General features: G+C 41.4%; 1 long non-coding RNA gene across 1 annotated transcript in view; it reads left to right on the top strand.

The window, feature by feature from the left end:
• The window catches only part of LOC129145650 (uncharacterized), a 141,730-nt gene that overhangs the window by 73,781 nt on the left and 40,567 nt on the right, over positions 1 to 27,382 (top strand). Inside the window, exon 2 of the long non-coding RNA XR_008551511.1 lies at positions 2,430 to 2,522. This is a non-coding gene — a long non-coding RNA (uncharacterized LOC129145650). The remainder of the gene's footprint in view (positions 1 to 2,429; positions 2,523 to 27,382) is intronic.

Here is a 27,382-nt window from a genome sequence, read left to right as displayed (position 1 = left end):
GTGCTTCCCTCCATTTTTCCTTTATCTTAGTAGAAAAAGCATCATTCTCACTCTTCTAGGTTAGAAAGTATATCAGTTTTGTTAAAGAAAAGAAATAACATGCCCAAATTGAAGTCTTTGATATCAAGCTCCTCCAAGACTCAATCCTAACCTAATTTCAGTTTCAGCCTCTCCCAAAAGTAGAAATTGAAACTAAGCAATCTGGAGTTTCTGTCAGCACCAGTGAGGTCAACCATATGACATGATGCCCTTCCCTTCCCCTAGTGAATGGTGACTCTGCTAAAAGTAATCTTTCTTTTCTTTTTATGATAACCTTGTCCCACCCTCTTATAAAAACCTTCCATGTTGTATAATTTCTTGCAGGTACAGTTTCTTGCAGGGTCTTTTTATTTGCTAGATGTGATGCTTCCTGATTCTTGAATTTGTCATTAATGTAATAAATCCAATTAGAATTTTTAAATGAACTCATGGATTTTTGTTACTTAATAGTGTTAGCCTAAAAATTCAAAAGACAATTAACAGGCAAAGTAGGGGAATATATAGGATGGAAAATTTGTGGATTGAGGTACACAGATTCAGGTAGAAGAAGGCTTCACTCCCTGAACCCCCTGCCAAGGAGAGATAAAGTGGGAAGTTTTATGGGAGGAAAAGAGGAAGATAAGTGGTTAAAGAAAACAATTGATTAGTGTGAACAAGTTTAAATTATTTTTGGTTATATATAACTGTTTACTGAATTTCTAGAAAGAAGATAAACTGACCAATTAGATTTTTTTCCTCTGGCTAGAAGTCCATACTCATAAGTTCTTTGGATTTGAAGGCTATCTCAAACAACTATTTGTTTTTGATGGATTCTAAAAGAGTTGCTTTTGGCCCATTCCAAAGGTCTCTGACCCTGTTCAAAAGATTTTATGTAGTTTAAATTAGACAGGTATATTTATCTGTAATGGTTCCCTGGTTCCAGCTCCCAAAACGACTTCACAAAGACAACTTTTTACTTGAAATACGGCTGATGGTAGGGATGGTAGTGGGTGTGTGCAAGGAATGATTGGAAGGGGACGGAGGGCCAGCAAGATGACTGTGGGAGAGAATGGAGCTGTAAGTCAAGTCTCTAAATTGTTTGCATCTTACCTGGAAAATAAAACACACAGAGGAGAAGCATAAAAACAAATCATGTGGAAGAAAGTGTCATCCATATTTAATGTATAATATACACTTAAACAACATGTGTGAAATGAATGAACAAATGAGCAGAATAAAATATGGGAGGTGACTAGAAAGCAACATACTGTAGGAGAAGAGATTGTTGTCATTGAAGCATTCTCCTGGAAATGGAATTAATTGTCTATCTCCTGCTGGTAAGAAAACTATGGGCATCTATTTTTATCATACAGCTAAAATTGAATAAATTTAAGTATTTTGTGAATTGATTAAGGAGTATACACTGACTAAGCCTCTTTATTCCTATGCATTAAAATTATACTTACTTAAGCTCCAGGCAAAAATAATTTTATGCATGTGGTACAGGAATTAAATTACGATGTGAACATCTTATATAGTCTATGTTATAGCTTACATAAAGAGAACAGATAGCCTGGCAACAGAGAAAGTACTGACTAAGAAAGAGAGTTGGATGTGAGCCTTTAAGATGGGAGAGAAAAATAAGTCTGTATTACATGGTCAGCATTTTGATTGGAGATGCCCACATGGGAATCAACAGTTTTTCTGGACTCGAATCAGAGCCCCTGTACAACTTTGAAGATCCAGGTTAAATGTTGTTCTCTTTGGGGAACCTTTCTACCTGACGTTCCCCAGAGCTTTGTACTGCATTGCCTGTTTTTGTAAGAGCAAGACTCCAGCACTTGGTAGAAGTCAGTACAGTTTATTCATCATAGGCCAATAATTGTGCTCGCTTCCTTCAAATAGACCATCTTATGCAATCTTTGCACTCACTTTTTTTTTTTTTCACTCCATGTCTACATGAGGGCCTTGGGCTAAGCAGGCATGTGTTTTGTGTGCTAAGAGGTAAAGGCAGGCTTCGTACCAGAGGATTCCAGACAGCAGTGTCCCAGCTGTCTGTACCATAGCAACTTCATTTTCTGTGCTTTATAATAGGGTCATTATGCAGGCTGTAAGTGAAATTTGAAAAGCTTCAGTAACTACATGAAAAAAAAAAAAGAAAACAGTGGAATTAGAGTTTTATAATAACATTTTTATTTTAGAATAGTTTCAGATTTGCAGAGAAGTTGTGAAGATAGTACAGAAGTCACTAGTTACCCAGAAAGTCGTGGCCCCTATGTTGTCATCTTATACTAGCATGTGGTCTGTTTGTGACAGTCCATCAACTAACACTGATACATTGTTGTTAACTGACCTCCAGAATTCATTTGGAGTTCCTCTATTTTTTACCTCATGTCCCTTTTCTGTTCCAGAATCCCATCCAGGATAGCCACATGGTATCTCTTTAGACTTCTTCAATGTGAAATTTTCTCAGAGTTTGCTTTGAAGAGATATCACCGATGATGGTAAGCTTGATCACCTGTATAAAGCAGGTTGCACCCCAGTAAGTTTACTCCCCTAACCCTTTCATACAGAACTTGTTGGAAGGAAAACTTAAGGAGTGGGGAATTGTGCTTTACTTCTGAGAGGGTTGAAAAATCTCCATGAGTGATCAGGTGTAGAAAATCTGAAAATAATGAAAAGCATCTTTATTATGTCATTGCAGACTGACTAGTTGATAAAATTTTTCTAGATCTATTTTTTTAACCCCACAATTAAAAAATATTACCATTTCAATTCATAATCAAAATAAAACATGATTTATATTTTTTATTTTGTTTTCATACAGAGCCTTCAAAATTTGGCATGTAATTTACAATTATCTCATGTCTCAAATTAGATATTAAATTTTCATCAGAGATACTTGATCTGTTTTTAGATTTCATAAAATTTGTCATTGAAAAGTAGGTTTGGAGGCCCAAGTAACTCTGAACATACCTAACAGTTTTCCAAGAATTAAAGTACGTACCAGAAAGCCATTTTCCTTTAAAATTTGCATGTATTGGACAAGATTGGTTCATCTTTTAAAAAGCTAGTGATTAGATATAGTTTGAGAACTATGTCTAAATTGAGTAACTTCTGTGTAAATTCACTAACTTCTGTGTAAATTCATTGTAACTGCCATCAAAATCAAAGTGGTATTACATGAATTGAAAATCATCTTTACATTGATCACAACTAACACAGCATTATTCAACATTTTGTTTTAGTTTATATAATACTGTTGATGATAATTAAGATCTTTGAAATATTGATTCATATTAGAAAGATTGTAAAATAATTATTATTGAATTTTACTATGAAAAGCTTCTCTTAAAGCATCCCAATTCCCAGACTGTCTTACTAGGTCATTTTGTTTTTACTTTCTTTTGGAGCATCAGACTTAGCTCATTTATATGCAGTGTCATATCGGTGAGAAACATAAAGCACACTGTCATTTTTTGTGGTATGAATCATAGTTCCACTTTTTGCCTTTGCTTATTGAATATTTGGCAAGCTGTTCTTTTGTTTCCAAAAAATCTTGAATTAGAGTTAACATTGTAGTAAATTTTTGCAAAACCCTTCTGTAATTCAACTGACAAGAATTTGCAAAGAATACAGACCATTAGATTGTGTTCTGCTTCTTTTAACAGTTTCCTAAGATGATGGTTTTTCATACTAGTTGCTACATACAGATGATTTTAAAGACTGGAGCCATGACTTTTAAGAAGTCTGCCTTAGAAAACCTATCACAGATACTTTCAATATGTAGCAAACATAGATATTAAGCAATAAGATTGCAAAAAATTCAGATTTTTTTTACCTAATTAGCTAAAGCAACATCTGTATAATCGGACTAAATTATCCAATTAAAATGTTTTCATAGCTTTAAAAAGATTTAAAAATACCTATGCCATGAATCTGATGTTTTATCCTAGGAACTAACGATATTTTTTAATGATTTTGAAAATCTTTGAGACAGAACATAACCAAAGTATTATTCAGTGACTTAGATTACACAACTCAACTAAAAATAATGAAAAATACTCCCATTTTTCCAACTTTTGAATGAATAAATCTTTGCCATATTTATTTAAGAGCTTAGGGATCTTGCAAGATTTTGTGAAACATCTTTGATTTTTTTTCTCATTGGTTATAATGAAACTGCAGTAACTGAAATAATTTCTTTAAGCATGTCTCCATCTAAAAAAGGTACTTTTTTATGTAAGGGCCAAGCTTTACACAGTTGTCTGGAGTTGCAAATTTATACCACATTGAAAACATTTAAAGTTTTATTGGATATTTCATTCTGGTTTCAGTGCATTAATTTTACCAAATAGTTATGACTGTTTGAAATAATTTTTTTTTTTTTTAAATGGTAGTCACTAACCACACAAGGCCGATGAACACTTACAATATGGTCAGTGTGACTGAAGGGCTGAAATTTTTCTTTTACTGAACTTTAATTAATTCACATTTAAAAATTAAAACAGTGCAAACTATGTTGTCATAAAATGCTACTTTAGTTCCAGTGGGTTTACATTTTGTTTTTGACCAGTGCATTACATAAGATAAAATTCTTTATTATAACGTGTGTTTCTGTCACATGCCTTATTTCCAATTTATACATGACCAATCTAATAGGTGTCAATGGCTTGATTCAGTTTAAAAGATTTTTTTTCTATGTGCAGAGGTTAACATGGTAATATGTCGATCTGAGCATTTTATGTAGACTACCAAAGCTAAACAATCCCTATGGAAGTCATAATTGATAACTAAATCAAAATACTTATTATTTTAATCATAACAGATTAAATTCTACTGGTAGTGGAAAAAATAAACATGGGCGATTTTTTTTTTTTTTTTTATAGAGGCATGTTTTATTTATTTATTTATTTATTTGTTCATTTGTTTTGTTTATACAAGCACTGGGTACAGTCAGAAGCGCGGGAGGGTGAGAGAATTCACCAGAGCCAGAGCGGGGAGCAGAACAGACAGAAGGACCGAAGTACACTGCTGAGGGGAGCAGCGGGCGGCAGGAGAGGTCTGCGCACCATGTGGGACCCTCCTCCGGTGGCCGGGGAGCAGCCGGGAATCGAACCAGCGCCGCAGAGGCTGCGGGCAGCTTCGCAACCCAGCGCTCTACCGCTGCGCCACCGGGGAGGCCCTGATTTTTTTTTTTTTTAATTCAAAATGAAGGCATACTACTCATGCAAAACCAAGTAGAAATTGGAAACTGGTTTTATAATGTTCCCATTATAACAGCATTGAAGAAAAAAAAGAGACTATAAAAAGATGTCAGTGTTTTCGCAAAAAATGACAACTGCAATTTGCTGCAGCAGATCAAAATGAAAAAGCTGTGTGTCCTTATGTAAAAACACACACACAAAATTAATTACACAATTTTCAGAGGCTTTTTCAAAAAACTTTGGAAATTTTATAAGAAATTTATTTCAGGGCCTCCCTGGTGGCTCAAGGGGTTAAGCACCACACTATAAAGCAATCCGCAGCTTCTGCAGCATGAGTTCGATCCCTGGCCCGCCAGGGAGCTACCCACATGATGCAGCAGACCTCTCCTGTCTCACCTGCTGCTCCCCTCAGCAGTGTATTTCAGTCAGTCTGTCTGTTCTGTTTCCTGTTCTATTTCTGGTGAATCCTCTCACCTTCTAAATCTCTGGTCAGTGCTCCAGCTCTTGTATGCATAAATAAACAAATCTTTAAAAAAAAAAATGAAGTGCAAAGTTGAAGAGAAGGGAACCCTTGATCCTGAAGTAGGGGCCAAAAAAAAAGACCAGTGATTGTTTTCAAGAGCTTTTTTGTCTCAATGTGCTTTCTGTAGTCCTGTTAAATGGGAAAAGTAAGAGAAAAACGAAAAGGGGTAAAGAGCAGGAATGGTAGTTAATAGCTGACTTCATTCATTGCAAGAAATTTTCCCTGTCTTTTATGCCAGAACCAATCCTAAGGCAGGAGGTGTATGAGAATGGAGACATGTTACAGAGCAGAGTGAGGGGACCCCCCAAACCTGTGTGCTCTAAGTAGGTTCTGCCATCTGCCACATCAAGACAAAACATATTCTAGTGCGCAAGATCGTCAATAGAAAGGAACTTTAATGCAATTAGTGTGCAATAGAGAGAAGAGAATGAACAGAGTTTCCAACTCAAGCATCCATCGTTACCCATCCCCTCCTGGGTAAGTGCCCAGCCAAACAGGGTTGGCCCAAAGCACGGCCACTGAGTGCCTAAAGCTTGCCACAAGGCTACAGCACTTTTTGTTTGGGGACCCACAGGAAAGGGGCAGAAAGGGCCAGGCAAGTCTGAAAGGAAAAGAGCAAAATCAAAACCCAAGTCAAGATGAAGGCTGGCATTGTCAGCCTCCCCACAGGTCTCTCACCCACATCTCTGTCTCTGTCAAGTGTCTCCTTCCACGTTCTCCTCTCCAAGGTCCTGGTGCAAGCCCAAGGCCAAGAAGCAAGCCCAGCTTCTTTTCCACATGTCTCTTTGCTCCATGTGCCTCCTCCAGGTCTTCCAGTCTCTTGCTTTCTTCCCCTCTCCTCGTTCCTTTGCTTGTTCCACCTCAATTCTTTTTCTAGTCTTTTCTATCTTGTCTTCCTTGCCTAGCTCTACCCTTCCTCTAGGTGGGGCAGGGAACCTGGAACCCCCCTTTTCCCTGGGGATTATCATGTTACAGAAAAAAATCCTTGTAAAGACCACAGGCACAGCAACGGTAGTAGAGACTTGGGTATGGGACCTAGGGCATTCCAGAATCTGATGGAAGGCTAGACCTCAATGACCCTAAAAGTTTAATTTTTAGGTTTTGTGAGTTATAATTAGAAGGTCATAATTTGTTTTCCTTTCTTTTTTATTTGGAAGCTACCAGATTATTTTTTCAGTCTGTGACGTAGGTGGTTTTGTATTGCATCCCCAATCCTAAGCAGCAGAATTGTTCTGGTCATATAGATAAGGACAATCCTTTGATGACTTCCCTATTGACTAATACATGACTCACTTTGTCTCTATTTGTAGACTTATACCCTTCTTAGTCCAGAGATTTCAAGCAGTTCACAGTAAAAACCGTGTGCTTAGGTATTTTACAAAGTAGGACCAAATACAGAGAAGAATTGACTCCGTAGTGCCTTTTTTATAAGATTGATTGGTGACTTGAGTCCAAGGTGTTTAAATTTAAATCAGCAGCTTGGTAATGACATGGATCAGATTATCTTGCTTTTAAAACATAGTTGCAAATTGAATTATCTGAACACTCTTAAGAGCTCATCCATCCTTGAAGTACTATTTCTAAATGTAAATATATAGCCAATGTCAGAGCAGAGGAAAGCAACATGACAAATTTCAAATTAATTTTTCCCAAATGCACTGTGTTTTCACATATTTAATGGATTTAATGCATAGTTGCTTTAAGCAAGTATCTGCTTTATTAGAAAACCACATCAAATCTGACCTAATATATGAAAATTGTTTACTGCTACCATGTAAGTAATATGAGATGTGTTTAATTCATTGCTTTAAGGGTCCCAAGCTATTATTTAAAAAAATAACATTCCAAAGTAATGTTTGACATTGAGAATTCACACCCCTTTCAGTTATCCTTCCAGGATGAATCAAATGAGATTGTTACTCTAGTGAACTTCTGAGGAAGGCTCTTCAGAATCAGTCATTTCCAGTATTTCTGAATCTGCCTTATTTCCTACCTTGGAGAAGTTTTGCTATAGTTTCTTACCCCAATATCAAGTAGATCCATGAGGGACTGCCACCCTTTGGCTTCCCCCATAGACCATCTGATCATCCTTTGTAGCAATGTAAGGAATGTAGAGTAACTCAGGCTGTTTTTCGATTCCCACTGCCAGCCTCTGTGGCTGCCACCTGTGGCTTTGTTTTCCTCCAGTTTTCATTACCCACACATGATATTGTGTCATTGCAAAAAGCCCTTGGGAGCACAAGCATGGGCCACATGCACCTATAAATATGGACACCCAGGCCGAGAGGTGGGAGATGGAGGATAACTGTGATAGAAGACTGAGGATATAGCAAAGGGAGATTGTGGGGCTGGGAGGCTCAGTTGCTGCCTACCTGCCTCCCTACCTGCTGATGTGCCCGTGCAGCCAGTCCCATGATTCAGCATTAAAGACATGTTAGACATACCTAATATTCCAAGATTCCTTTTCTGTTTGCCCGAATCAACCATGAGCTTGCCCGGCCTGGTGTGGTTGCACCACAAGCAACCGCCCCAACACATGTAGTATACCCAGAGAGAGGCACACATCTCTACAGAATGAAGCAGGGAATGGGGCCGTGACATAGTTTATCAGTCAGATGTTGCTGTGTAACAAGCTACCATCAAACTTAGTGACTTAATGACTTTTTTCTACACATGTGGGAGGCTGCAGCTACAGGTTGAGTGTGCAACTCTGTTGCGGTCCAGCTGGAGTTGAGTTTTTGATGTGGGTTGTGCTAGGTGTGTTTTGCAGGTCATCATTTTCTAGTGTGTGCTAGAGGAGCATCAGCTACCCAGTGAGTGACTCTCCTGATGGTGATTGCACAGGCAGAAGAGTGCTCGTGGAGATGCATGGTAGTCTCAATACCTAGACCTGGGTTTGGCCTACTGTCACATCTGCCCTAGAGCACAGGTCAAAACAAACAATATTATTGGATTCTAAGTCAAGAGGAGGGAAATACACTGCTTGTAGAGAACGTGAGACTGTGTTTCACCTGGCAAGATCAGGGATCCTATTCTAAAGTGGGATGGGAGTAATGTCCAGATGAAGTACAGTCACAGCAAGTGGTTTAGGAACTTGCAGCATATATATAGTTCAATAAGAAAAAAAAGAAGAAAATGGTAAGGAAGTACTATTAAATCAGGAATTCTTCATGAGGTGTATATTCTAATATATCTTTCAGAGTTTTGAAAGATTCCTTTGCTCAGTTGTTAGGCACCACTGGATAGTATTTTGAACATGTTAAAATAAACGGTTTCAGTGGAGCTGAAATGTACTAATTTTGAATACTTAGCCATCTGGAGCATTAGATGTTTAATTACAGCTGAAAACTCATGAATGAACAGTGTGAGGCAGGTTTTCCTTCCAGTAGATCCCAATTGTCTTTTCTTTATTCTCAGGAGAGAGGAAAAAAAAAAAAAAAGACTATGCCTATTTCTTGAGTTTTGTTCTTCCCTTTTTATATAAGTTCATCTTAAAAACATGGCCAAACTATGCCACGATCCCCAACTCTTTACATAAAACATCAAATATAAATACAAGTCTAAGTGTGACATAAAATAATGGGGACCAGAGAAAATTACTTCATTTATATGTCTGCATTTAAGATCAGTTGTCTTCAACCTTATATGTTTTGTATCTTTCAGAGAGTATTTTACCTTGTGCAAGCAATTTAAACACTCTCAATAAATAACCACAATCATAATAATAAAATAAATGAAGACAATTCAGTAGGAGCAGAAAATTCATCTGTTAATAGAACAAAAGAATTAAGAGGTTTGAAAAGTTCGTCAGAAGTGATATAATATTTAAAATTTTAGAGCACTCAAGATGGTTGAGCTTAGGAATCTCATTTTCTCTTGAACATAGATAAGGTTGTTAGGGGGAAAAGGCTGTCCTAAAGCTAATTCCATATAGGCTTTGTGGACTCCACCCCCACCCCAGGCCAGGAACTCCAAATCCCATCACCACCAAAGGGAAGGTGGCTGGGACCTGAGGGTGGGGTTAAGCAGCCAGGTTGGTAAAAAGCCAGACACGTGGGCTTTGGGGAGGGGTCCCCCATTTTGGCTCTCCGCCAGCTCGCAGCATCTGGCCAGCTCAGAGAGTGCTTTTTGGGTTTCCAGGTCGGCGGATTGGGTAGGACACATTAAAGACTTTATTTCCCTATTTTCTCCCTGAGTTGTACATTTCCTCAATTCCCTTTCCCTTGTGTATAAACCTTTTATTAACCATTTGTGTGTGCCTGTAGTGGAGTATTAATAAGTCCCTTGTAAGCGCACGGGTGAGGACCCCAGCCAGGCAACCCGTTCAATATCGGGGCTGCCCTATAACCAGGTTAGTAAAAGATCAACAGTACTAATGAACCCAAGGTATGTTCAATCCTGGTCAGTTATATAGAATTTGCAGGTGTAGGTTAAGACTTCTCTCTGTCCTTGAAGGGCCTGCAAATGGATTGAGAATCGGAAACTGGTATGAAAGAGTCACCTGTACAGCTAGCAATGTAATGTATGCTGCATTTCACTGTATTAAAGGTAACTCCCTTTCCCCACCCTACTTTAATTAGCTCTATCCTTCTGTTATTATCTCTTACCACGCCTTGTTTATATCCTTCAGAACCTTTATCACAGCTTGTGATTCTATATTTGTGTGCTTGTTTATTCCCTGCTATCTCCATTAGGTTATAAGCTTTATGGAGGTGCTTTGTCTCATTTATGGCTGATACACACCCCATGCTTAGCATATGGGTCAGTATCTGTAATGCTATTGAATGTGTGACTGAATCCTGGCCTTTTTTTTGATAGAATAATCATACAGCATCCGTTCTGAGGGGAAAGAGGATAAAATAGGGAGGGGTGAAACTAGAAAATGTGCTTTGTCATCTATAGTATCAGGGGTTGTGAGTCTGCCCTGCAGGCACTTCTCATCTGCTTGGTGACTTGGTATTGTCATTGAGATCAAGCCCTAGATCCCCAGCCTTGGTTTCAATCTTATCAACAAGGCTTTCAACTGATCAGCTTCTGGGGTCCATTGTCAAGCATTGGTCCTTGGCCCCCTGGGCATTCCCTGTGATACCTTGTGATGCATACCCTTCCCAGGGTGATCAAGCTTTAAGCTCTTGGTTGACTTAAAAGGCAACTTGTAAGTGCTCACTTCGGCAGCAGCTTTACTAAAAAAAGGCAACTTGTAAGGTTTGGCTCCTATGACTGACCGGTCATTTCTGACATCATACAGGAAAGCAGAACTGCAGGTAACAAAAAATGATGGCGTAGCAGGCCGCTTAGGATTAGCAGACCCACAAAGTAACATCACCATTTGAGTAAAATTAGAGGATTTTGTTTTGAGATTGGAGGTGACAGAAGACACATGGTTGAGGTTTGTGAGATGGGGGAGGGAAGGCAGTGAGGGGAGTAAGGGAGTAAGTGTGACAAGAATGCTTGCTACTGCCCATCTCTACTCCCCAGTATGGAGGTGCTGGGTCAGCCCTGGAGACACAAGTCTACCCTCCTCAGAGAAGCAGGTGAAGCTGCTCCATTCTGCTCTTCTGCTCTAGTTCTTTTTTGGAGTAGAGTGTGTAGTACTAAGAGCACCTCAGTGCTGAGCATGGATCCCTTGCAGCTGCTAACTAAAAAACTCGGCCAGTGGGTCTCATCCTGTGGGTAAGTGCTTCTGCATTATAATCCCTTGATTCTAGACACCAGCGCTAGGAACTTCTGTTATCACAGGAAAGGCTAATCACACCCAAATGTTTCTGCTGGGATTTGATCCCAGTTCTGTCTGTAAAAGTGTATGTGCTTATTAGCCCAGGCTTCTTTTCAAGAAAAACTAGTGCCTAGCAATTCTTCTCATGGACTGAATGTGATTCCTTTTCTTGGTCATGGGAAGAACTTTGGGATAGGTGTTCACTGGTCCATTTATTCATTGATTGGTTATTGAGCTTCTAGGCCTGTGGGGATGCAAAAGTCACTCATTTATCTAATTAACAAATAGTTCCTGAATAACAATTATGTACCAGGCACAGTTCTAGAAGGTTATAACTTATCAGGAAATAACAAAGATCCCTATCCTCATGGAGCTTACTTTCTAGATAGGAAAGCAAGTGGTAATCAATAAACAAAATAACTATCAAGTAAATTATATTGGGTTTCAAAAGGTATGAACAGAAAGGAGAGAGCGTTGAGTGGTCTGGCCAAAGGGGGTCAAGGGAGGAGGAAGTTCAGGTTGCATATTTAAATAATGAGTTCAAGTGTGAAGGAAATAGGGGTTAGACCATGCTAATCTCCAGGGAAGAATGTTCCAGGCCAAAGGAGCAGCAGTGCAAAGGCCCTAGGTGGAGTGAGGAGGCTGAAGTAGGATGAAGCCACTGCTTTCCAGGAGTTCACACTTCTGTAGTGAAAAGCTAAGCAAACAAACAAAGTCATTATAAATAATTGTCATTGTGAGTAATAAGTCTTAAAGAGAAGGTGTGTGCCCAGTGATGACAGCACAGAAGCAGAGGAATGGCTGCCCAGAGGCATTTGAAAGGGGCTTGCTGAGGACTGGGGTTTCCATCTCTTCTTAAACAAAGAAATATGTCACATTGATGGCAGGGTGTGGGGAGTGCTAACAGAGCATAGAAGAAGTTCCATGGAGCATGACATATTCTGGAAGTAAGAAGTACTTTGTCTAGTGGCTGTGTTGTAGAGCAACCCCGACACAAAACGGGGTGCCTGACTGTGGGTCCTCACCCGCGCTTAAAAGGACTTATCAATGCTCTACTGCAGGCACACGCGAAAGGTTAATAAAAGGTTTATTTACAAGGGAAGGGGAAATGAGGAAATGTACAGCTCAGGGAGAAAAGTGGGAGACAAAGTTTTAAATGAGTCCTACCCGATCCGCCGATCTGGAATCCCAAAATGGCACTCTGATTGCTGACTGCAAGCCAGGAGCCGTGAAGCCAGGAGGCGAGAGATAGCGAGCCACCCCAAGGCCCACGTGTTTGGTTTTTATATCCAACCTGGCTGCCCAACTCCACCCTCAGCCACCTTCCCTTTGGTGGTGATGGGATTTGTCTTTCCCAATGTCTTGATGGCCTTAGTCTGGAGTGGGGTTGGGGTCCACAAAGCCTGTATGGGATTAGCTCAGGACGTCATTTCCCCTTAACAGCTGCAGGTGACCAGGACTTGATGGATTGGAAAGGTGGATGGGGATCAGGCTGTAAAGAGACTTGTTTACTAGACTATACCACTTTGAAGATGATGTGGAAGCTCTGAAGAATTTTTAGGCATGGCGGTTAGGGGTGAGAGTGGGACATGTTTTTGTAAATAAGAAAATTGAAGCCTTGAGAGAATAGGAAACTTCCAAGGCCATAGAGCTGCTAAGTAGTGGAGCCAAGAATTAAGACCAAGCTTGGCTGTCCTCTGAACTCATGTTCCCCCTATATGTCAAAAGGTGATAAAGTTATACAGGGCAGTTAAATTTGTGAAGTGGGGTGCAGTCCTTAGGGGAGAGTGGGGGTTGTTATCCCTTGTCTTGAGGAGATTCTGACTCCACTTTGCCTAGAACTCTACTTTTCCAAGGAACCCAGAACTCCTGTTGCCAGTTATCTTAGTAATGTTTACATCAGTCATAAGTGGGTGATAATATTTCTCCTTTTAATAGCTGAGGACATGGTGTCATAGGCATATTAAGTGACTTCATGCAATTCACCTAGCAAGTCACTCTCACACCTCAGTGAGAACAAGATTAAGTAATCTCATGTGAAAATACATGAATGGATCCATTCAGCAGGAATAGGAGTTAAAACTACAGGTAAAAACAATAATGGTGAAGGAACATAAAAGTTTGGTGTTTCAAATGGGAGATGCACTGAAATTAGATGTATAAATAGCACATCAATTGTGCAGTATATTTATAGGTGGTGTCTTTTTCTTTTCTATTAAGGTTAATGTAGAACTTATTGTTCAGGGATGATTTTACATCATTATTGATAAAGTAACCTATCAGCCTGAAGTTTGTGTTTTATTCCATTGATGTGTGAATGTACGTAAATGTAAAGTAAGACCTGCAATATTTTCATCCCTATGTTTTTTTCCCATTTCCCTTACTTTCTTTCCCCCACACCCATTTGAGGGAAGAGTTTCTAAAAGTATTAAATTTTCAGAATGTGCTTTTTCAAAAAAAATTTTAAGAATAGCATTATGTTTGGTATTAGCTGTGGGAGGATGTATCATGGACCAGAGTATCAGCATATTATTTGGAGCAGGTAAACCAAGGTGCAAACACAGATCTCTGCAAGTCATTTAAAGAAAGTTGATCTCTTTGTCAGGTAAGATCAGACTGCGAATTCAGGGTTAGAGAAGCTCTCCTTCATGCTGTGATTGGGAAATCAAGGCTGCTGGCTGCTCTCATATCTTTAATGTGTGACATTCATTTCCTTTGCATGCGAGTGTGTGTGCACGTGTGTGTTAGCATTGCCATCACAGTTAACCTGAAAAGGGAGTGTATGGAAGAGCACACCTGGGTAGAGTTTACTGGCCAGATGGAGAAGTGGCACACAGCACTTCTGCGCATGCCCAGGGATGGAGCTCAGTTACCTGCAAGGGCTCTTGTGCAGTCCTGTGCCCCAAGAAGGGGAGATGTATTTAGGTGGATGTAGGGTAAAGAAAATGTCAGGCTTTTCTGCCCTCCTGCCATCAGGATAGATAATGGATCCTTGTCCTGAATGCATGCCTGATGGCGGGTACCTGGAGTAGGGTGTGGGCATAGGTAGATGGGATTCAGCTGAGCTAAGACTGTGCTTTTAAGGGCGGCGTCACGGGGACGCCAGAAGAAGGTGAGAAGCAGCAGAAGCTGAAGGAGAAGCCGAAAGAGAAGAATCCCAAAGCAGAAGCAGAGAAGGCCAGAGAGTCCTGATAGAGCGGAGATTTGCTGGGGGCTGGGAGGACTGCCAGCCTCCCAGCCCCCCAGCACCCCTGCCTGCCACGTACCCCCTGAACCCCAATAAAAACCTGCAAAACCACTGAGGACTCTGACTCCTCCTTTACCCGGTCTGCATGGGATCAGAAAACCTGCCCCATGTCCGGTCCTGCCTCTACAGTGGACAACTAGCCATCTCTACCTTAACTGCTGACATGTTTCTTACTGTTTATTTTTTATATGCTGATGGGAGAATGATTCCTATAGCAAAAATACATGCATAAATAAATAAATCACCTCTTACTGTCTTAGGTCTCCCATGCTTGGTATCAGTTGAGTGACGTGTCTTACTGATAGTGTGTGTTCACACTCAGGGTGATATCAATTTTCAATCGATAATGCTAAAACTTTTGTAGGTAAAAATCCAAAATTTAAACCTGTGGTCAGAATCTCCTGGAGGGCTTGCTCTGCCTTCCTGGGTCTAGAGGGAGGGTCATTTGCCTTAACAAGGGTCAGGTGGGGTTGAAGCTGGCCCCGGGTCACGTGTTTTCAGAACGCTGCCCTGGGCGTTGGGGGGAAGAGGTGTTTTTCTTGCTCTCCTTTTCTTGCTTTCTCTCCCACCTTTTCACGTCAAAACCGCCCTTCTGTGAGCACCAAAGGTCTTGAAGACGCCGGTCCACCTTTAGAAAGGCAAGAGGACGGCTCTTCTGGGCTGGTGAGTGTTTTTGGTAAAATAGTTTTGTCTAAAATTGTGCTCTCCTGCTAAGCTCCCTTTGAGGTTTGTGGAGACTTGATGGGTTGGGTCTGGAGGGTGATTCCTACTGTGTATGCCACCTTCTGGGCTGCCTTTCCTTTTTATTTCCTTTGATTTTTTTGTAGCATGGTCCAAATTGGGTAATGCTTGCTCTCTGCTCACATAGGATATTTATTTATTTATCTATTTTTTAATTTTAATTTTATTTTTATATTCCCCATACAATTGCAACCTCCTTATTTTGACCCTAATCCCTCCTTTTCCTGCCCCCCAACCCCCATAGAGTGTCTCTGGTTCATAGTTGTTTGTTGATTTTGATTTTTACTTTCTTAGAGTTATTCTTTTTCCTGGTCCCTTATTTAGGTTTTCTAGATTCCTGCTATGAGTGAGACCATCCGGTATTTTTCTTTTTCTTTCTGGCTTATTTCGCTGAGCATGATCCCTTCCAGCGCCATCCATGTTGCTGCAAACTGCGTGTGTTTATCTTTTTTGAATGCTGAGTAATATTCCATGGTGTATATGTACCCCATCTTCTTGATGCAGTCATCTATTTTTGGGCATTTGGGTTGTTTCCAAAGCTTAGCTATTGTAAATAGTGCTGCTATAAACATAGGGGTGCAGGTGCTCTTTGGAATTGATCACATAGGATATTTAAACAGCCTTACTCAAAGGCTGCTATGTATTCCTTTCCACTCTTAGTGGAATGTGGGCCTCCCTGGTGGCATAGTCGGTTGGGTGCAGCACTGTGAAGCTGTCTGCAGCCTCTGCAGTGTGGGTTCGATCCCCACCAGCTGTGGAGGTACCCACATGGTGCAGCAGACCTCCCCTGTCTCCCCCGCTGCTCCCCTCAGTGTATTTCTGTTGGTCTGCCTGTTCTGTTCCCCGCTCTGTCTCTGGTGAATCCTCTCAACCCCCCACACCTCTGGCCTGGACCCCAGTTCTTGTATAAAAATAAATCTTAAAAAAAGAAAAAGAGAGTGGAATGCAAGTCCACTTTAATGGAGAAGTTGGATTTGTTGTATGAAAGGGACTTTTAAGAGCTGTGATAAAGTTAGAGACTGGTTATCTTTGAGATGAGTAAAAAAGGTGATAAACAACTATATTTTTTAATGGTTTGAATGTTTGGCTTTCGTTATTTAAGTCATCTGTTTACTGGTTACTTCTGCTTGCTCATAACCCCAACATTAACCCTGCATTAAAAATTTGATTCTTTCGTTGCTCCTGAAATTGTTCTCTCAGGCAAACAGGAGTCTCCATGAACTCCACTCATGTTCTTTGACCCAATTTGTCTGCTAACTTCTCTGGGTGATTCACAAACACAACAGGTGCTAATCTGCCTGGGGCAGGAAAGTGCAAAATAGATTTGAGGCAACAGTTTCAAGTCTTACAGGTAATTAACTCATCATGATTTATCTGGATTTGTACCAAATGTTTGTTTGCCCATGCTGAGCAAAATAATACTTTGTCCCTTTCATCAGTGGATCTCAAAATGCTTCACAAAACATTAATTAATACTTATCACACATCCAGTCATCCCTGTTTCCAGATGAGGAGACTGAGTGGTAGGAGCCTGCAGAGTCAGCCCCACACAGGCTGGGGTGTTGACTTAGGGAGCTGAGTACTGGTGTTGGGGTCTTGACCTCGGCCTCATGCTTTGTCCTGGTGCTGGAGGCCTGGTTGTTAGACCAAGTCTAACCCTGGCCTCAACCTACCTATTCAAAGTGTAAGATCAACACGGTGGAAATTTAGGAAGGGTAAGTGATTATGTGTCATATGGACAAACCCTGAAAGAGTGTGTGTAGCTCGTAGGTGTGTCCTTCTGAGTGTGTCTAGCCTTGAGGTGGAATTACTTCTTGTTTAGAAGAGTTAATTGATTGCACTTTGCCAGTGAAGAATCTGATTGAGTGATGAGCATGGATAGGATCAAAAGGTGGCCTCTCTCCATATTTTGGATTATGAGTGAGCTAGGACTTGGGGGAGGTGGGTCTATACTGCAACTCAAGTTTCCATAGGCCAAGAAGCATTTCCTCACTGCCTGGAGGCTCCCTTAAGCTCACCTTTTTGCTAAATGCTTGCCAGGTGCTAGCAGTTAGTTTTTTCAAATATCCCCCCAGAAGCTGGCCTGGGTTGCTTGTTATTGGCCTGCAAGTGTGCTCACATGCATCTTACAGAGAGGGAGAGCAACAGGTGGGGAGACTTCCTCTCCTAGAGTGCAGCCAACATGGTCCAATACAGGGGCACGTGTGTACCTGCCCACCCTTCTGAGTCACAGCTACACCCCGCTTGACTATGCCCTTTGCATAAAATGCCCCGGTATAGCGTCTTGGTTCTCAGTCAGGTCACTTAGTCTTCACATCTATAGATAACAGTAATGGGCCTACTTTTTATTTTTTTAAAGATTTATTTAATTATGCATATAAGAGCTGGGATACAGGCCAGAGATGCCGGGGGGTGGGGTGGGGGGAGGGTGAGAGGATTCACCAGAGACAGAGTGGGGAACAGAACAGGCAGAGTGACTGAAATACACTGCTGAGGGGAGCATCAGGGGAGCCAGGAGAGGTCTGCTGCGCCATGTGGGTAGCTCCCTGGCTGGCCGGGAATTGAACTCGTGCTGCAGTGGCTGCGGACAGCTTCATAGGTTGTGTCTTAACCCTTGCACCACCAAGGAGGTCCAAATGTATACTATATATTCTTATGCTTTGTTCATTTTTGTGCAATATTTCAATTTATGGCTATTATTTTTGACAGACATGCCTAGCTCATTTGAATACATGTGGCTCATGGACCACATTTTGAGAAACATTAGTTACCTTGGTTTTTACATTTAAAGCATACCAAGTTTATTCTGAAGATTTACTCTAGAAAATGCTGCCAGGTATAGCTTCACTGCTTACCTAGTCTCAATGCTTCTCTCTAACCTGAATGTCCCATCTTGCCTGTGACCTATTTTTACATGTTCTCTCCTATGTGTGAGTCTAAGGGAAGAATGTTATTCTGCAGGAAGCTTCACTTTTAGATAGAGGTCCTAACTGATAAGAAGTCTATTACACCTTGTTGGGTTCAATCCTATTAGGCACCCCTCCCATGGCAATTACTGGATTTTTATTGTTTAAATAACTCCAGTGGTATTCATGTTGGCATCTCAGTTCCTCGGAAATTTATTGTCAAGCAAAAAGGTGTCTTCTGGATTTATGTACATAGGTAATACATCACTATATATCATAGAAAATAAAAGGGCCAATGAACTTGCGAAAGTTTGATTCCTAATGGTATTGTCATCTTCGGAATCATCCAATGCTTAGTCTTTTTTTAAAAGATTTTTTTCCCAGTAGTTCGTTTGATTCCATATCAGCAGGTAGTACTGTGCCTTACTTAAGAAACTGGCAGGGCCTCCCTGGTGGCACAAGGGGTTAAGATGCAACCTATGAAGCTATCCTCAGCCACTGCAGCACGAGTCCCATCCCCAGCCAGGGAGCTACCCACATGGCACAGCAGACCTCTCCTGACTTGACCACTGCTTCCCTCAACAGTATATTTTGGTTGATCTGCCTGTTCTGCTCCCCAATCTGTCTCTGGTGAGTCCTTTCACCACCCACACCTCTGGCCTGAACCCCAGTTCTTGTATGCATAAATAAATCTTTAAAAAAAAAGGAAACTGGCAAGCCAAATTAAGGCAGGCCCAACACTGGGATTTGTAAATGAAGTTTGTTTGTTTGCATATAATCTGTGAGGCAGAGAGTTGTGATGAAGACTGTATGGGCTGCAAAAACTAACACTGAGCAGTCCCTAACAAAAGCACTTGTCTACCTGCTCCAACATTTGCAAATGGGCTATTTATGGTGTCAATTCCACATGGAAAAAAATAGCAAGAACATAGATAAAACCTGTGTTCTTTCTGAAGGAGTGGACTCACTTATGGGCTGAGTATTTTACTGTAATCGCCTGCATGCACGTTTGGGAGGCTATATTTAAAGTACCTTTGCACACAAAAAAAGACAAATTCATGTCATTTGCAGCAAAATGGATGGAGCTGGACGGGGTGATGCTAAGGAGAATAAGTCAGAGGAATAAGAAATGTCAATGGTTTCATTTGTATGTGGAATCTAGAGAAACCGAACAAAAGGTTGGGAAAAAGACGAAAAACTTGCAAACTGACTATAGATATGAGGTGTACAGCAGGGAGGAGGAGAGAGAGGGGTCAAAATAGGGGAGGAAGAACACACGGGACTGTTGTGATGGGTCATGGGTGCTGTGGTGGCGGGAGAACTTCCCGGACTGTACCTGACAGGAGAAACCCATTATTGTACAAAAATGAAAAATGATGTAAGAAAATAAATAAATTTAGACCAAAAAGTACAATAACAAATAAAAAAAAGTGCATTTGCAAAGAGTTAGAAAACATGAGTGCCTCAAGTCTTACACCAGCATTTCCCATAATGTATCCTGAGAAATATCACTGTCCTTTTATATATGACTATATATCTTATTTAAAAAAAAAAGTTTTGTGAACAATGGGATAAATACTATTACTAAATATCTATCCTGTGGAATCTCTCAGGTCTGTCACCCCATCTCTAACAAGAAAATAGAGCAGGGAGTACTTTTCCAAACTTATCTAAATAGTTTTTGAGAAACAGTGATTTTTTTTTTGGGGGGGGGGTATGGGAAATATGACCTAAGTTAAGTTCTTGCACTGTTGCTGCAACGTAATGCTAAGTCTAAATAATCACAACTGCACATTTGGGCCTGGAAATTCTCCCCACTTAGTTGCAAGCTCTGCTTACCTCATTGAAATACTGTTTATTTGTGGCTTCCGAGTCTATTTTCTCTCCTTTCCAATGACTAGAACTGCTCATTTTAATTGTTTTCAACACTGTTGCTGTTAAAACGGGTCTCCAAAGACTCTTCAATTATTTAAGATGTTGATGCAGAAATGTAATACATCCTGAGGAAGACAAGCCATTAATTACCATGTCCTCTGCTTTCTTGTTGTCCTGCTGCACAGTTGATCCCATTGTCAGGTTTGTTTAGTGCTTTGCTATCTAAGGGAGCCTTTCGCTGCATTTAGAAATGGCAGGGTTTGTAGATTAAAAAGATGTGATCCTGACCTCATTTTATGCAAGAATCTTGAAGCTTTTGTTTCCACCTTCCCTTGAGTATTGGGGTGGAGCTGGTAGAGGGCCACTTCTGTGGAGCAGGGAAGCCTTGTACCCCAAGCAAGCTGCCCCCCCCCACCCCGCTTTATTAGCTGTTTTATCTTGTAATTCATCAGGAGCTGCATTCATGCTCAGCAGGTTTGGGCAAAGATCTTTCACCGTGTGTTTGGTTTTGGAGGTTTGAGGACTTGTATTGCTAGTGTCAAACCTTTTTCCTTATTCATGAATCACTTAATACACTTAGATCTCCAAATGACTGCCTGGACTGAAGTGTTCCAGGTCACCGATTCTACCCGTGACTTGGATCACCCGGTTGCCCTTCTGCACTGGCCAAGTCTTCCCCACCCAGGTTTGATAGATTCCATACACATTTATGAGATTTAACATGCATCCTTTCTCTGATAATTTAATACATTTGGCCATTAAGTTACTCTCTCCGAGAGCCGTCAGATGGCTCTCTGCAAGCCTGACCACTGGAGCCATAAACAATATGGGTGGACCCCACAGTTACAGAATGAACTTGGGAAACAGGTCAGAGGCTTAGTTTTACCTGAAGACCTGTGTGCTGTCCCCCCCCCCCCGCTGCCCCCCTGCTTGTCCACAAGCAAATTTCTGCTTTTGGAAGCAGGGCTCTCATTCGTATTGACACTCTGTTATGCACCTGTAGGTGCTGGGCAGCAGGTGCCCATGTGGGTCAGGAGAGCTGTGACCAAAGGCAGGGGCTGTTCTTTTACTCCCTGTTTTTGGGTGAGAAGCCCTAGCTTCCTCACCAGGAATAGCTCAAGTCTGCTGGAGTTTTAGGTCGTCCTTGTAATTCACACCTGCAGGGACAATGTTGCTTCTCCCTCTGCCCCTTGACTTTGAATTTTTTTTTTTAATAGAGACATGTTTTTATTTATTTATTTGTTTGTTTTGTTTATACAAGCACTGGGTACAGTCAGAAGTGCCGGAGGGTGAGAGAAGTCACCAGAGCGGGGAGCAGAGCAGGCAGAAGGACCGAAGTACACTGCTGAGGGGAGCAGAGGGAGGCAGGAGAGGTCTGCGCACCATGCGGGACCCTCCTCCGGTGGCCGGGGAGCAGCCAGGGATCGAACCGGCGCTGCAGAGGCCGGGGCAGCTTCGCAACCCAGCGCTCAACCGCTGCGCCACCAGGGAGGCCCTGACTTTGAATTTTTGCAGGGCTATGTCAGAGCTGGCTTGCACTAGCTCCCAAGAAGCAATATTGTGCACATTTTAGCAAGTTCATGGTCAGTAGTGTCACGTGACATGAAACTGACCATAGTGGGAGTAAATGCAAATCAGGGTTCCCTGAATCCTCCATTGAGGACTGGCTATTCAGTATTTACTAGCTGGCTTGTGGCTCTTTCCTGCCTGTTGTGGTCTCCCAGGACTTGCCTTCAGCATGAAGAACTTCAGAGTCTGCACACCTTAATCTCAATTGTTATACGTCTTTGAAAATGGTCTCTTTGGTTCATTCATCAATATATTCATATTTGGACACGTTCTATATGGCAGGCACTGTGTACTGCCATATTCCAGGGATGAAATATCATAAAAGTCATCCTTTGAAAGAAATTTTTGAAAAAATTTCCCATTTTAACCACAACTTTACAATTCCCTGATGTTTTCTATTTATATTTCTAATGTGGTACAACCATCACCATCAGCTCCAGAGGTTTGTCACCTTGAAAAGAAATTCCATCTCCTCCCTTCACCCTATCTCCCCTGTCAAAACCTGATCTATTACATCTCTGTGGATTTGCCCACACTGCTGGTCATTCCATTTAAATGAAACCATGTATTATGTGCTCTTTTGTCTGTCGCCTTTCACTTAGCATAATGTATTCAGAACTCATCCATGTGTTAGCATATTTAAGTACTCTAATGCCTTTTTTTTTTTTTTTTGACTGCATAACATTGCACTGGATGGATGTACTACATGTTATCCATTCATCACTGATGGTTTTCTTTTCTTGTAATGTCTTTATCAGGCTTTGTAATCAAGGTAATATTGGCTTCTTAGAATGAATTTTTAAAAAGCTTTCCTTCCCTCTTCTATTTTTGGGAAGAGCTTTGTAAGAATCGGTGTTAAGTCTTTAAATTTTTGGTAGAATTCACCATGAAGCCATCTGGTGCTGACTTCACATTTTTTATTCAGAGTATTCTCGTTATTTCTGGAGTAATGTCCCCACTTTCATCCCTGATTGTAATAATTCGAGCACTATCCTTTGTATTGTTCAGTCTTTTTCTTGGTCATTCAAACTTTTTCCTGATCATGTTAAATTTTAACTCTTTCGTGCAACCAACTCTTGAAATTGAACTGACATTGATTTGAATGTGTCAAAGACTAAGGAAGGGTGAGAAATTTTCCTTTACTTTGTAAGTTAACATGTGATATTGACGCTGTCTCGTGGATGCTTCTTGAAGAGACAATACTCCCGGATCAGACAAGGACAGTTTTCACTCGCAGCAGTAGCATTAGCCAAAATAGCAGTAATTTTGCACTAGCTTGCCAAACTTCAAGTGACACCTGTTCCCACAACGGGAGAGGAACCTGGAGCTTATGGATGCAGATCTTTTATAATAGGAAGCAGCGTGTCTGCCCTTTGCTTGAGAGGAGACATCCTCTATATCTGTTAAGGATTTTTGATATACAAAAGATAAAGATAGCCTGGAACAAGATGACTTAGTGTCTTACATGCAAATATATGAGAGCTTCCTGGAGACATGTTCCCCTCAAGTCAGAACATGTGAGCTCTCAAGAGAAGTGGCAAGACTTTCAGATTTTACTTTGTGTAAAGGGATGTCATGTAGATTTTTAGGGAGGAGGGACATTTATACTTTGATCAGATCACTCCACTCCGCCTTCTGTGTAGAGATAAAGAATATAGGAAGGAAAGAATGTGAGAATATAAGCAGGCTATTTCCATGCCCAGAACACAGATGATGGTGATTCATTTGATGGTGGAAGCAGAGATAAGTGGTCTGGTGTACACTGAATTTTAATGGTGTAAGACACTGGCTTTTCTGGTGGGTTGGATAAGATTTGGGGAAAAAAATACTTACACATGACTTTTGTGTTTTGACCTGAACAACTAAGCGGTTGTTGTATTTACTGGGATGGACAACTGGAGGAAAATGTCTTGAGGAGTCTAATCTAGATTATGGTTTTGAATTTGAGATTTACACGTCCGTTTGACATTCAGGAGAGATGCAGAAGATATAATTGGATATAGGCATCTGTGGTTTGAGAGAAATCAGTGCTGGGGATAGAAAATATGCATGTCAATAGTATATTTGTCACTTAAGGACCTGAGAGTTGATGAGATTTAAAAAGCGCACACATTGGAACACAATACAGAATTCATGAAGTCAGAATACAGAACCAAATCCTGTTCTTCTGACATTTGGAGGTCAGGAAGAACTGGATTCCAGAAATGAAAGTGGTGGCAGGAGACAAGTTGACTTTAGGACTGGATAAATACAAAATGATCCTGATTGTGGTGGTGATACAATGATGGTGGTGGTGGTAATGACCAGGAGGGCTGCAACTCTAATGGGGAGTTGTCTTGACTCAGAAAATACCTGATAGTGACTTTCAGATCTGTAGGGTGAGCACAAAACACAATTTCTGCCTTGTGCTTTGTGAAACTTGAGCAGAAATTTGGAAGGGCAGGGAGAATATTAATTCAGGATCTGGGAGGAAGGGAAAAGTGGAAGGCTGAAAAACATGATAGGTGGCTGGAGAATGTTTAGATTTTAAGTTATTTTAATTGCCAGCAAGCAAATCCATCTGTTTCCCCCAAGCTTTCAATAATGCATGCTACACAAAAATGCTCTCAGTGTCGTGTGTGTGTGTGTGTGTGTGTGTGTGTGTGTAGAATTAAACCACTTATTGTAGATCTATTGTAGATCTATTGTAGATCTACACTATCTACACTATTAAACCACTATTGTAGAATGAAGAGCAGAGGGGAGGGGCAGATGAAGCCAGAGTCTGGAGTGACAAGTATGATTTTATGCAGGAACAAAACCTTGACTGTTGAAGGCTTGAGGGAAAGGGAAGTCAGAGGCACTGTCCAGAGCTCTTGGTCAGAGGTCTGAGCTGGCCTAGGTTACACCTATCCTCCCATCTGGTCTAGGTTACACCCATGTAATCTTCCATAGCATTAACTGCTTTGTAGCAGGACTTGCTACTTTTAACCTTCGTGTGGATTTTCTGCCTTGCTTGGATGCCCTGTCCTGCTGCTGGGCACACTGTGGGGCTGTCAACCTTGCCCTGGCCTTCCCCTTTCCTTGTGAGACCAGCCAAGTGAGATGTATGTGCATTTCATGCTTCTAATGAAATACAAATAAATAAATTGAATCAGGATGTGGAATTCTCTGAAGCAAGGAAGAATGTGTCTTGATATGCCTTCAGCTGCCAAGGTTTCAAAACACACCCTGTATTTTTCCTCACTCTTAGGTTCTTGTTTTTGTAGATGGTGTTAATTAATTTCTTGTGTCTTTACATGCACAAGTTAACTCCACATTAAAGTCTCTTCTGCCTACAGTTTTCACAGATGTCTTCTATCTTTTAGATCATGAGTGACTGATGGTATTTTTTCTGGAATCTGAAGGTTGGTTGCAATCTTAGAAGAATAGACAAGGACAATAGAAAGATTCAATGACTTGCAAATAATAGCATGATGCTAGATTTATCAATTATTTTCCAGATTTCCCAACAGTTTCTCATCAATTGCTGAGTTTTTGATACTTCTCTGGTTTCTACCTTCTTCTCTAACCAACATGCCTCATCTCTCTTCGTCCCCTCTTCCGCACACCCTTCATTCTTTTATTACTAAATGAGTTACTTATGCTCCAAAGCTATGACACTTAGATATCCTGAACCACTCTTTTTTTTTTTTTAAAGATTTACTCATTTATGCATAGAAGAGCCGGGGTATAGGCCAGAGGTGTTGGGGGTGAGAGGATTCACCAGAGACAGCATGGGGAACAGAACAGGCAGATTGAAATACTGCTGAGGGGAGCAGCGGGTGATGCAAGGAGAGGTCTGCTGTGCGATGTGGGCCAGCCTCCCTGGCCGGGGATCAAACTCATGCTGCAGTGGCTGGAGATAGCTTGAATGTGCTGAGACTTAACCCCTCGTGCCATGTGCCATGAGGGAGGCCCCTATCCTGAACCACTCTTGAGTTCAGATGTCATGTAAGTTCACATCTCAGCTCCAGCACTTTCCATCCTTGTGATCTTTACCAGCTGTTGAACCATTCTGCCCTAGTTTCCCAACCTTTTAAATGAACTCATACTGTCCTATTGTTAGGGGGAAAAGATCATGGAAATGGTGGCAAAAAGTGAAAGGGGGGAATTGTTAGGGGGAAAAGGATGTCCTAAAGCTAAGTCAATACAGGCTTTGTGGACTCCACCCCCACCCCAGGCCAAAGCCAAAGACACTGGGAACTACAAATCCCATCACCACCAAAGGGAAGGTGGCTGGGACCTGAGGGTGGGTTAAGCAGCCAAGTGAGTATAAAGACAGACACATGGGCATTGGGGGGGGGGGTCCCCCATTTTGGCTCTCTGCCAGCTCGCAGCGTCCAGCCAGCTCTGAGAGTGCCTTTGGGTTTCCAGGTCGGTGGATCGGGTAGGACGCATTAAAGACTTTATTTCCCTATTTTCTCCCTGAGTTGCACATTTTCCTTATTTCCTTTTCCCTTGTAAATAAACCTTTTATTAACCTTTTGTGTGTGCCTGTAGTGGAGTATTAATAAGTCCCTTTTAAGTGCGCGGGTGAGGACCCACAGCCAGGCAACCCGTTCAATATCGGGGCTGCCCTATAACACTATCACATAGGGCTGTTGGGGAAATTCAAATAATATACAGCAAATGCTTCAGCAAAGCCAAGCATAATAAGAACTCAATGAATGCTGCTTTTGGGCAGTCTTCAGATAGACTCCCATTTAAACCAGAAGAGGTAAATTGAAGAAAAGTGTTTTGTGGTGAGGTTCTTTTTTTCTAGAAGAAAAAAGAAACTGCAGCTGGGAGTAAGAATGATCAAATTTGAAGGCACACCAAAGGAGATGAAGGTAAAGGCCTCTCTTTTCTCGGCACTCATTCAGAGCCGCACTCCAGCTGCCTTGCTTTGCCCAGTGCATCTTGTCTACGTGGCTCTCCCTTGACAAGGCCACCGCCAAGGAACTGGTGCCCTGGTTTTCTCAGGCCTGGTATTGGCCTCACCATGAGCAAAAAGAGACTCAGAGCCATTCATCGAGCTTTTGGAGTCCTGACTTCTAGCAAAAATGGAAATAGTAACTTGGTAAGCATCAAATATGTCATGGAAATGGACCATGGAAATATTACTAAGACCCACCCTTGGCTGGAAGCTTTTAAAGATTCTACTGTTCATGCATGAGGTCTGGGCATGATTTTACAAAGTGCCTCGTAGAGAGACTTACCCACACAAGTTCTACAGTTTCTGGGGAAATTGCTAGAATTACTCCCCGAATTGCTGCCTTCTCCCCTGGCACAGCCGACAGCAGCTGTTCAATACCTCAGAACAGGAGACAGCAGTCTCGGGTTGTGAAAGGAAGGACAAATTTTTTTGTGCGACTAATCACAGGGGAGTTAAGGGGTGGGTAGAAATTTTTCCAGAGGAGAATAATTTCCTCTCCTTTATTCAAAACAGAAAGAGAAAACAGATGAACAACAACTCCTGTGCCACGACAAAAGAAATCCAATCCGGTCCTGGTTCTTCTCTCCTGGCTGCTCCTCCTCGGGGTCAGGCACTCAATCTCTGAATCACCAACATGCTGGAAT

This window comes from Talpa occidentalis, unplaced genomic scaffold (assembly GCF_014898055.3).
Source record: "Talpa occidentalis isolate TD23 unplaced genomic scaffold, MPIMG_talOcc4v2.1 talOcc4.13, whole genome shotgun sequence".
NCBI lineage: Eukaryota > Metazoa > Chordata > Mammalia > Eulipotyphla > Talpidae > Talpa > Talpa occidentalis.
Note: the sequence above shows the minus strand (reverse complement) of the source record. Positions and strands in the feature narration are given on the sequence as shown.